This window comes from Rutidosis leptorrhynchoides, chromosome 8 (assembly GCF_046630445.1).
Source record: "Rutidosis leptorrhynchoides isolate AG116_Rl617_1_P2 chromosome 8, CSIRO_AGI_Rlap_v1, whole genome shotgun sequence".
In the NCBI taxonomy this organism is placed as follows: domain Eukaryota; kingdom Viridiplantae; phylum Streptophyta; class Magnoliopsida; order Asterales; family Asteraceae; genus Rutidosis; species Rutidosis leptorrhynchoides.
In genome coordinates, this window is record NC_092340.1 from 11,582,873 (window position 1) to 11,594,682 (window position 11,810).

At 38.5% G+C, this 11,810-nt stretch overlaps 1 non-coding gene across 1 annotated transcript; it reads right to left on the reverse strand.

Moving 5' to 3' along the window:
* Positions 1-1,025: 1,025 nt before the first annotated feature.
* LOC139865343 (small nucleolar RNA R71) lies at positions 1,026-1,132 on the reverse strand. The gene has a single exon (XR_011764869.1). It is a non-coding gene; the product is annotated as a small nucleolar RNA R71 (small nucleolar RNA).
* Positions 1,133-11,810: the final 10,678 nt, after the last annotated feature.

Consider the following 11,810-nt stretch of genomic DNA (forward strand, 5'->3'; position numbering starts at 1 on the left):
TACTTTCTTATTATTATTTTTCAACTTTTTGTTTTTCGACGTTTGTTTTTCGACTTCTTATTTTTTGACGCGCTTTTTCTTTTTCATTTCTACACTCTGGTTTTTAGGACATAGAATTTTCTTTATTTTCTATAAATTTCGACGAAAAATTATTTTAAGCGGTTAAATTGATAGACATCCAAAATTTTCTGCTTCGTAGTAATAGTTGGATTTGTTAGTGGTTGAGTTGTGGATTTCCCGACTTAAAGGATCCTGGCTCCCTACTGCATCTTTTGGCTATTCGAAACGTGGGCAAAAGTAGAAAAGTCTATTAATTTGATAACTTATATAATTTCTGATAGGATATTCTGTGAATGCACCGAGCAAAACGTTCACCACCTTTCATACGTTCACCACCTGTAACTCGATCAAGACATCTAGCCAATATTGGCGCCGTTGATTTTTCTTTAGAATCATCATCTAGTCGAACAAGAACTCCAATTCAAATTTCCGATAATCCATTTTTTGAACCCGACTTCACAAGCGAGAACCCGGAGGATATTCAAGGACAATTCTAAGATCCAAAACCACTAATCATTCCTCCTGAACCACAAACCGTTAAATCAGAATCTTCTAGTAATTCGAATTCAACAATTTCAAATATGGAAATAACGAAACCTCAAAGTATGGATGACCGAATGAGAGCCACACGCACGGGCTAAGGTCACGCCATTCTTAGACCAGACATTAATGCACCAGATTATGAAATCAAAGGACAAATCCTACACATGGTAACAAATCAATGCCAATATAGTGGTACGCTAAAAGAAGATCCAAATGAACATCTTCGAACCTTTAATAGGATCTGTACTCTATTCAAAATCAGAAAAGTTGAGGATGAGCAGATCTATCTCATGTTGTTTCCCTGGACTTTAAAGGGAGAAGCCAAAGATTGGTTAGAATCGTTACCTAAAGGAGCGATTGATGCATGGGATGTTTTAGTTGAGAAATTTCTTAAAAGATTCTTTCCGGCATCTAAAGCCGTGAGACTTCAAGGAGAAATTGTTACGTTCGTGCAAAAGCCAAATGAAACATTATATGAGGCGTGGACAAGATTCGAAAAGTTGTTGAGAGGATGTCCTCAGCAAGGTTTAGACACTTATCAAATAGTACAAACATTCTACTAAGGTGTCGATGTTGCTATACGAAAAGACATCGACACAGCAGCTGGTGGTTCCATTATGAAGAAAATCGCAACCGAAGCTCACAAGATAATTGATAATACAGCCTCCCACTCTCATGAGTGGCACCAGGAAAAGGATATTTTTCGTTCATCTAAAGTGGCTAGAGCCGATTCTATCCATGACTTTAATTCCGTTTCTGCAAAAATAGATGCTTTCAAGAGACGAATGGAAAAGATGAATAAAGATATTCACGCAATATGAATCAGTTGTGAGCAATGCGGTGGACCATACTTAACGAAAGATTGTCACATTGAGCAAACGATGGAACAACGAGAGAATGTTTCCTACATGAACCTAAGGCCGGGAAATAATTATCAAAATAATTATCAACCGCCAAGGCCAAACTTTAATCGAAATCAAAACATTCTTTACAATCCAAATGGACCAACAATAACTCGTATAACCAACAAGGTCCGAATAACCAACCAACTCAAAACAACACTTTCAATCAACAAAGACCTAGCTTGTATAAATCACCACAACAAACCGAAGAGAAAAAGCCAAATCTGGAAGAAATGATGGCAAAGCTAATGGAATCTCAAACACAATTTATTACATCTCAAACCCAAATGAATGAGAGATTTGATCAGTCATTAAGAACTCAACAAGCTTCCATTTTGAATCTAGAAAAACACGTAGGTACTCTTGCTAGCATGATGAGTGAGAGGAAACAAGGAAAGCTACCGAGTAATACTGAAGTAAATCCTCGGAATGAGAATGTTAATATGGTGTCAACAAATTCTGAAAAACCAGCTCCAGAAGATGGGAAGGTTTTAGATGTGAGTAACAATGAAGAAGTTACACCACCACCATCACCCGAGTATGTAAAACCAGTGGTGGCACCCTACAGACCACCCATCCCGTTTCCAAGAAAAGGAGTTGAGTATGAGCAAGTGATAGGTAATAAAGTTTGTGATACCTTTGGAAAGAAGAAGAAGAATAAGAAGGTACAAGAAACAAAAATCATAAAAATAAACCCGGTGAAGACAGTTCCACCAAAACTTCCACCAAGGTTGGGTGATCCGGGTGAATTTATTATTCCTTGTCTACTTAGTGATTGTGTCATGTATGATGCACTAGCAGATTTAGGTGCAAGTTTGAGTGTTATGCCTATTTCATTATATAAGAGATTAGGATTAGGTGAGCTAAGTCTAATGAAAATGAGTGTTCGACTCCTTGATCAAACCATTAAGCACCCAGTTGGAATTGCTGACAACCTACCCGTTCAAGTGGGAAATTTAACCTTTTTAGTCGAATTTATTGTCATTGACATAGAAGAGGACTCAAACATTCCTCTAATTTTAGGTCGACCATTCTTAGCATACACCGGGGCGTTATTTGATGTAAGAGAAGGTAGAATGACACTTAGTAATGGTGAAAAATCGATCACCTTTATGATTCGAAAGTCTAAATCTCCACCAACCAAAACTGTTGAACCAATAAAGACGGTTGGTAAGAACCATGTTGTTTTACCAACTCCAACGGTAGTGCTTAGCAATAATAAAATGCCTAAGTGTGGGGAAGATGAAGTAACACCTAATGATGACTTGATAAAAAAGAACCCTGTTGTTGATACGAAATTAAATGACCCCGTTATTAACAGTTCAATGAAGAAACTTTTTAAATGGATTCGCGATGCTAGAACCAAGGGGAACTTTAAGTTACGTAACCTGTTAGTATCCAATCTATCACCTAAAGAAAAGGCGAAACTAGTTGAATTTGTGGATATTACACAGGAATCCGACCAATGGCTTAAAGCAAAAGTCACACATATGCAAGTTGATTATGGTCCAAGAGAAATTGACGATGAAGTTAATCACAATTTCGACACCACAGCTACCTAAGTGTGGGGAGATTCAAATGTTCTAAAAAGAAAATGCTATCTAGAGTTAGTTGTTCTGTTCTCTTGTAGTTCCGAGAATGGAATCCGATTGGTCTTTTCCACTAGCAGACACTAAAGAACTAGTTTTCTCCCCCCATTCTGAATTTTTTGTTTTGTAGGTTTTGTATGAAATTAATACGCTTTTTAAATTTATGTTTTGTGTGAATTTAAAAACAAAAATTTGCTTTATTTCACTAAGTTTAAAAAAAATGATTTCTAAAATTCATCGTGAGTTAAAGACTAGATCATAGAATCGAAATTGCTTTACCCAAAGACGGGGCGAAAAATTTTGTTATCATTATTTTTAATATTTTTGATCTAAAGTATACAAAAAAAAAATTTAATTAAAAAAACCCGAAAATCTTTGTTTTTAAAACAATCGCTTTAAAACGACAATTTTTAAATTTTGTCGAGGGATGGACTAGGTAAACGTACCGAAACTACCTCTACCTAAAGTAAAAGGAAACAAAATTTTAAAAAATTATTCATTTAAATTGTTTTAATAAATAAAGGTTTTATAATATATATATATATATATATATATATATATATATATATATATATATATATATATATATATATATATATATATATATATATATATATATATATGTTTGTAGTCTATCTTATGTACAAAACAGGATAAAACATCGCACTTTCAAAGTCTGGCATTAAGTTCAGCAAAAGCTACTAATTTTGACGATAAGACGCAAAACATATGTGAAATTACAACAAAAGGAATGAACGATGAGGCGCGCCATCTATCATTCGACGAGCTTAGTAATTACAAACTGGGTATTTTTAATCACTTTTCTACACTAATCACCCTCATGAATTTATAATTATAGTCTGATTTCTTGCAAATGAGGGCATTGCAAGATCTTAAGTGTGGAAAGGGATTAAATTCTTTCGGGTTTTAAACATTTAACTTATACACTTGGTTTAATAGCCACCGTTAAATTTTACTAGTAAAGTAGTAGTTGTATTAGAATCTAGTGCTATGATAATAAAGAACAACCCTAGTCTTATATACTGACTACCTGCTTCTAGTAAAATTTTCAAAAATTTTTCAATTAAATGAATTCAAAATCATGTTTATACATATTTATGAACGATAAAACTAGGTGATAATACCGAAATTATTGTTACCTCAGAAAGGACATAAATTGAGAAACAACCCAAAACGCTTGAATTCATTTAAATAGGAATAGAAGAGAATAAAAAGGCAAAGAAATAAATAAAATAAAAGCTAAGTGTGGGAAGAATGCACCAAGCTCTTTAAAACATATATCACATATTTTGTACAAGATTATTGCAGGTACTTTTACTTTGGACTAAACTAATCAGTTTTACCCAATTTACTGTAATATATTTGAAAGAAAGATGGATCTACACGATAAATCAATTCCATCATTAAAAGGAAGTAAAGTCTTCCGAAAAAGACAAGCGCTTCTTGATTTAGGTCAGGAAGTTGTCGTCCAGACCAGCTGTAGGTTGACGGAAAATCTAGAAAAGTCATCTCTAAAATTAGCAGGAAATCCACGAACCTCAGCATCAAACAGGGTCGCCATGTGGTCAGACTTATCCTATCCATGAGAGAATCTGTCTCGTAAAATGGGGAGGGCGCCGTGCTTGATAAGACTAATGAATTAGACCCCCAGAAAGGATAATCTCCTTAAAGATTAAAAATCAGCATTTAAGCCTGATATTACTCAATCCTTGAGATTGACCTTAAAGATTGAGAATTCAAACTCATGGAATTCAATGATATCTAAACTCGAGCTTGAACGAGAAAATATTTTGATCAAATTAAAACCGATTTATTTTCGGAAAACCTATTTTCAATGCGTTCATTACCATTGAACGTAAAATCCTGAGAATTCATCAGAATTCATTAGGTCACCTGAACCAATTTGGGTGTCAACTGTAAGTACGGTGGTTGCATAGCGTTGTCGAAGACAGGACCTTGTGCCAGACCAGAAAATTATAGCGTGATATTTACTATTTCTCCTACAAAGGATAGTAATTGCATCCGACACGTTGTGGACCATAATCAAAAGCATGTCATTAGACATTGCCTTAACAGTTTCTTGTTCATCGCTTTCCTTTACAACCGGACGGTAGTTTACCGAAAGGTAATATACGGAACAAGTAAACTGGACGTGTTACTTTCCTAATACAAGGTTCGCAAGTGGGTGACACAAAACCGCAAGTTTTGAGCTAAAATTTTAAAATATGAAACCCACGCAACCCACAAAAACATTTTGCAAACACCGGTGTAGGGTTATTCCGGAAAACTTATCTAGGGTAAAAGCTAGAATGAATTTTCAAAAGATCAAATGTTTTCATAAAGATCCAATTTTCTTAAAGGATCTAAATTTTCATAGTCATGTGGGACTGTAAACCACATCGTTACTATCATTGTTTATACCGCAGTATCAAAATCACTGATGTATAAAGTGTGAGAATAAAAAAAAGTGATTCGAATGAAGTGTGATATAATTTCAAGTTCTGTATTGCTTGAGGACAAGCAACGTTCAAGTGTGGGGATATTTGATAGTGCTCCAAATGAACATATATTTAGGCGCAATATCCTTCCAATATGTAAAGCTTTTAGTTGTAGTTGTTCTATTTTTATGTAATATTCGTTTAAATAAATAAGTGCGAAGACAAAAGACAGATTCGACGATTTGAAGACGCAAATGACCAAAAAGCTCAAATGTACAAAATACAATCCAAGTGGTTCAAATTATTGATGAGAAACGTCTAAAAATTATTGTCATTTTATTTATCGTACTTTAAATTATCGTACTTTTATTTTATCGCATTTTTATTTATCGTCATTTACTTTACGCATTAAATTAAGTTATATTTATATTTTACTTTAGGACTTAAAATCAACAAACCAGTCATTAAAAGGTAAAAACCCCCCTTTATAATAATAATAATACTATATTTCTAATATATATATATATATATATATATATATATATATATATATATATATATATATATATATATATATATATATATATATATATATATATATATATATATATATATGTTTAAAAATATATACTGTACGCAATAAGTGAATCCCTGTGGAATGAACCGGACTTACTAAAAACTACACTACTCTACGATTAGGTACACTGCCTATAAGTGTTGTAGCAAGATTTAGGTATATCCCATCTGTATAAATAAATAAAACTTGTATCATATTTCGCCGTATTTCATAATAAAAATAATACTATTTCGTACACCTCCGCTGTACACATCAACCGACTTACTACTTGCATACTTTGCATATAGACTTTTACTGCTTATTCACTGTGAGTTATAGCATCCCTTTTACTACTTTTTACTATTTTTGGGACTGAGAATACATGCGCTTTTTATGTTTTACATACTAGACACGAGTACTTAAACTTTACATATGTGTGGGTGATATAACGGCACAAAGATTCCCCTTAGCTCGGTAACATTTAATCATTGGTTTCTGAACCGTGAACGCGAATCTTAGATATGGATCCATAGGTTTTGACAAACCCACTCGGGCTAGTCACGCTAGCATTCAACGGGTGTTTAATACTTCGAGGACAAACGCACTCGCCAAGTGCACTCTTAGGGGGTGATATACATACGTTAAGTCTAGTTACCGGGTGCCCACGGTTAAGCATATACTTTTCATACTGATTTAAACTGCTTGTTGAAGCACTGAAATTTCGTGGTCTACATTACTTTACTGATTACAAACTATAGCTCACCAACATTCGTGTTGACTTTTAAGCGTGTATTTCTCAGGTGCTTAGACGATGTTGCTTCCGCTGTTAGACTTGCTATCTTGGTGTTATAGACTTGCTGTTATGGACCTGCTGTGTTAGATTTCCGCTGCATTACTTAGAGATGTCTCAATCATGGAACTTTTCTTTTGCATTCGTAACTTATGATATTTTCAAATAATGACTTTGTAACGACCTTTGTGTCACGTTATCTTTTGTAAAACGCTATCTTTTATGAATGAAAAACTGGTTTTCAAACATCATATAGTGTTTGACCTTGTAATGATCCTGTTGTTGATGAACCGTACACGATGGTTTTGTACGGGGCGTCACATTTGGTATCAGAGCATTGGTTGTAGGGAATTAGGTTGCATTAGTGAGTCTAGTCTAGACCGAGTAGGATTCACTAATAGGACTAATCTATAACTTGCTTGTTTACTTGTTACTGCTTACTACTGCTGCATGCTACTACTTACTCTTACTACTACGAGAACTTACTGCATGCGACTACTTATTCTTGTTACTGCATGCTACTACCTGCTTTTGCATGTTACTTCTGTTTAGAACTGTTTTCATTACCATATCAAGTACTGCTAGGATGTTGTAGTGCCTGATTACGTGCTTGCTATATCTCTTACTGACATGGAAAAAGTTATTTTTCCTTATTCAGATGTCAGACATGCTGCCCATGACCTTTGACTTCGAGAGTGACTCAGAGACGACTGTTGCCTCACCTACGATTGTTGCTGATTCACCGCTACCCTTCGACGACTCTGGCGATTCTTCATCCGGAGGTAGTGGACACGTGCTTGACCTGATGGATGTCTCAGACGGAGATGAGGATCCAGAGGAGATTCCAGCACCACCCAACCCTAGACTCCTGGAGACACATCACCATTCCGGTGATACTGTGATCCCTGGGGGAACTGGAGAAGGTCCTTTCCGTAATGAGCATGGACATTGGGCTAGACGCACCGCTGATGGACGTGTTGTACCGATTCCACCTTTCAGATACCGACTCATGACCACCAGCCAGGCACATCCACCCTCAGATGATTCAGACGATTCATCATTCGATGACACCAGCGAGGAGAATCCCGAGGAGGATTCTGAGGAGGACCCTGAGGAGGAGCCCGTGCAGCCGCCCTCTACCCCGCTGAAGAAGCGGTATCGTTTCGATGGTACTGTTATTCCAGGGGTTAATGGAGGTAAGCAGTTCATGAACGCATGTGGACTGTTGGTTAGAGTCACCACCCGCAAGCGGGTTGTGTCCTATCCCGCTGATCCATTCATGCGTAAGACCGCCCGTACTGTGCCATCTAATTCCAGTGCTATGTCTGCATTATCTGGACCATCTGCACCACCGGCGTCACCTGCACCATCTGCACTACCTGCCCCACCAGCATCCCCCGTCGTCGAGGAACTAACGAGGGAAGTACATACCCTTCGTGCTCGGGTAACTGAGCTCGAGGATCAGATGTCCCACCTGATGGACATCATTTACCCACCATCACCATAGGGCTATCGTGTTAGATTTCATTATGTAATCTCGTTAGTAGTTTCATGTTTTACTCAAGTATTGTATGAACCTTATAAAGATGTATTCAACTTTCTTATTAATGAATGGAACTTAATGTTGTTTAACTATTATACGGTGTTCTATTTAAGTTATTACCTGATGGTTTTCGTCCTATCTGCAACTAGCTTGCCATGCTTAGTTGACGTGTATTGTGATGTTTCCTAATTGATTACCTTATGCTATAGCATTATGAATTATTGAATACGGAATTTTAACTTAAGTCGAAACTTTTGTTTGGAAGATCCATGGCAAACGGGAGAGGTCCGCGAGAAATCCCACAGCATCTCAGCTCGAGGAGATGATAGCTGCTCGAGTAGCCGTGGCTATGGCAAATGCCAACCCTGCTCCAGCTCCACCGGCCAACCCTGCTATTCAGAATGGGTGTACATTCAAGAAGTTCTAGAGCTGCAAGCCCCACAATTTCAGTGGTACTGAAGGACCAGTTGGGCTGACGAGATGGTTTGAGAAGTTGGAATCTGTATTCCATGTGAGTAACTGCTCTGAAGTGAACAAAATTAAGTACGCCTCATGTACGTTGTCAGATGGCGCTTTAACCTGGTGGAACACACTCGCCCAGGCTAAGGGAATTGACGAGGCTTATGCAGAAAGTACACCATGGGAGGAGTTTAAGAGTGCTATGATCGAGGAGTATTACCCCCGAACCGAAATTCAGAAGATTGAAGCGGAGTTTTGGGAACTAAAAGTTGTAGGGACTGATCTTGATAGCTATAAACAAAGGTACTTGAAGTTAGCTTTGATGTGCCCCACGATGGTTACTCCTAAATTTAAGTGAATGGAACGGTATTTGTGGGGACTTCCCAACCCCATTCAGGGAAATGTTACCTCTTCGAAACTGGCAGATGTCCCGGAAGCTATGCGCATGGTGCACACCCTGATGAATTAAATTACCCAATAAGAGCCAGAGAAGGTAAAATCGGAATTGGGAACTAGTAATGGGAAACATAAGTGGGACGAAAACAAGGGAAAGGTCTTTGATCAAAACCTAGCTAAGAGGTATGAGAATTTCAAGGGAAACAACGACTGGAAGAATCCTAACTCGAACCCTAGCTCGAACCCTAACTACAAAGGTAGCCTTCCACAGTGCAAGAGATGCTATAAGCATCATACTGGGTACTGCAACGTGATTTGTGAAAAGTACAAGAGGACTGGACACATCGGCAAGGATTGTAAGATCACCACCCCAGCTGTGAGGACAAACCCGAATGGGCCAAGGAAGTGTTTTGAATGCGGCCAGCAGGGCCACTTTAAGAATGAATGTCCGAACAAGAATAAGGATGGCACGCCAGCACGTGGAAGAGTCTTCAACATGAATGCTAGAGATGCCCGTGAGGATCCTGACTTGGTCACAGGTACATTCACTATCAATAACCTATTAGCTACTGTTCTGTTTGATACCGGTGCCGATAGGATTTATGTAGATAGACACTTTTGCTCTAAGATAGATTGGTCGTTAGTGCCTTTGGACGAGAGTATGCTTGTTGAAGTGGCCAATGGAAAACTTGAGAAAGTTGACCAAATTGGCCGAGGAGGTATTATAAACTTAGCTGGTGTAGATTTCGAGATTGAATTGATACCCATTAAGTTGGGAAGCTTTGATGTGATAGTCGGTATGGATTGGTTGTCCAAGGTGAAAGCCGAATTTATCTGCGGTGAGAAGATTCTTCGCATACCTCGCGAAGATGGTGAGCCACTGATTGTTTACGGAGAGAGATGTAGTCCGAAGCTAAACCTTATTAGTTGCATGAAGGGGCAAAAGGTTATGAAGAACGGACGTTTTACTATTTTAGCGCATGTGAAGAAGCTAGAGACTGAGGAGAAGTGTGTGGATGATGTATGAATTGTGAACGAATTTCCCCACATCTTTCCAAAAGAACTACCGGGATTACCGCTGCCTAGATCAGTGGAGTTTCAGATCGACCTAGTACCAGGAGCTGCACCTGTAGCCCACACACCTTATCGACTAGCACCTTCCGAACTGCAAGAGTTGCAGAGTCAACTGCAGGAATTGCTAGACCGTGAATTTATTCGACCGAGTTCATCACCTTGGGGCGCACCTGTTTTGTTCGTGAAGAAGAAGGACGGATCTTTCCGCATGTGTATCAATTATCGTGAGCTGAACAAGTTGACGATCAAGAATCGGTATCCCCTTCCTAGGATTGACGATCTTTTCGATCAGCTGCAAGGATCCAGCGTTTACTCCAAGATCGATTTGTGGTCAGGTTATCACCAATTGAGGGTGAAGGAGAGCGATGTGATGAAGACTGCGTTCAAAACCCGTTATGGTCACTATGAATTTCTTGTAATGCCATTCGGTTTAACCAACACACCTGCCGTGTTTATAGATCTCATGAATCGCGTATGCAAGTCATACCTGGACAAGTTCGTTATCGTCTTCATAGATGATATCCTCATCTATTCCAGAAGTGAAGAAGAACATGAGCAACATCTTCGACTCATGCTTGAACTTTTGAGACAGGAGCAACTCTATGCCAAATTCTCCAAGTGTGAATTTTGGTTGAAGGAAGTTCAATTTCTCGGTCATATCGTGAGCGATCAGGGTATCAAAGTCGATCCCGCGAAGATCGAAGCCATCAACATGTGGGAAACCCCCACTACTCCGACTCATATCTACTAATTTTTAGGCCTCGCCGGTTACTACAGAAGGTTCATTGAAGGTTTCTCTTTGATTGCGCGTCCTTTGACTGCGTTAACTCATAAAAGGAAGAAATTCGTTTGGGCAACAGAGGAAGAGTCGGCATTCCAAACCCTGAAGCAGAAGTTAACCTCTGCACCTATCTTATCACTTCCCGAAGGCAGTGACGATGTTGTCGTGTACTGTGATGCCTCGAAACATGGATTTGGTTGTGTATTGATGCAACGAACAAAGGTTTTTGCTTATGCCTCTCCCCAGCTGAAGATTCACGAGCAAAATTACACGACGCACGATCTCGAACTTGGAGCTGTTGTCTTTGCGCTCAAATTGTGGAGACATTATCTTTATGGAACCAAGAGTACTATCTTCACCGACCACAAAAGTCTCCAACACATTTTCGATCAGAAGCAACTGAACATGAGACAGTGACGATGGATTGAGATGTTGAACGACTATGATTGTAAACTTCGTTACCATGCTGGCAAGGCAAATGTTGTAGCTGATGCCTTGAGTCGAAAGGAGAGAATGGTACCTCTTCGTATCCGTGCCTTGAACATCACCATTCAGATGAATCTCAACAGCCAGATCCGAGTAGCTCAAGATGAGGCTCTCAAGAAGGAGAATATTTCTCATGAGCACTTGAATGTTCTCGTTTCCCGATTCGAGGTCA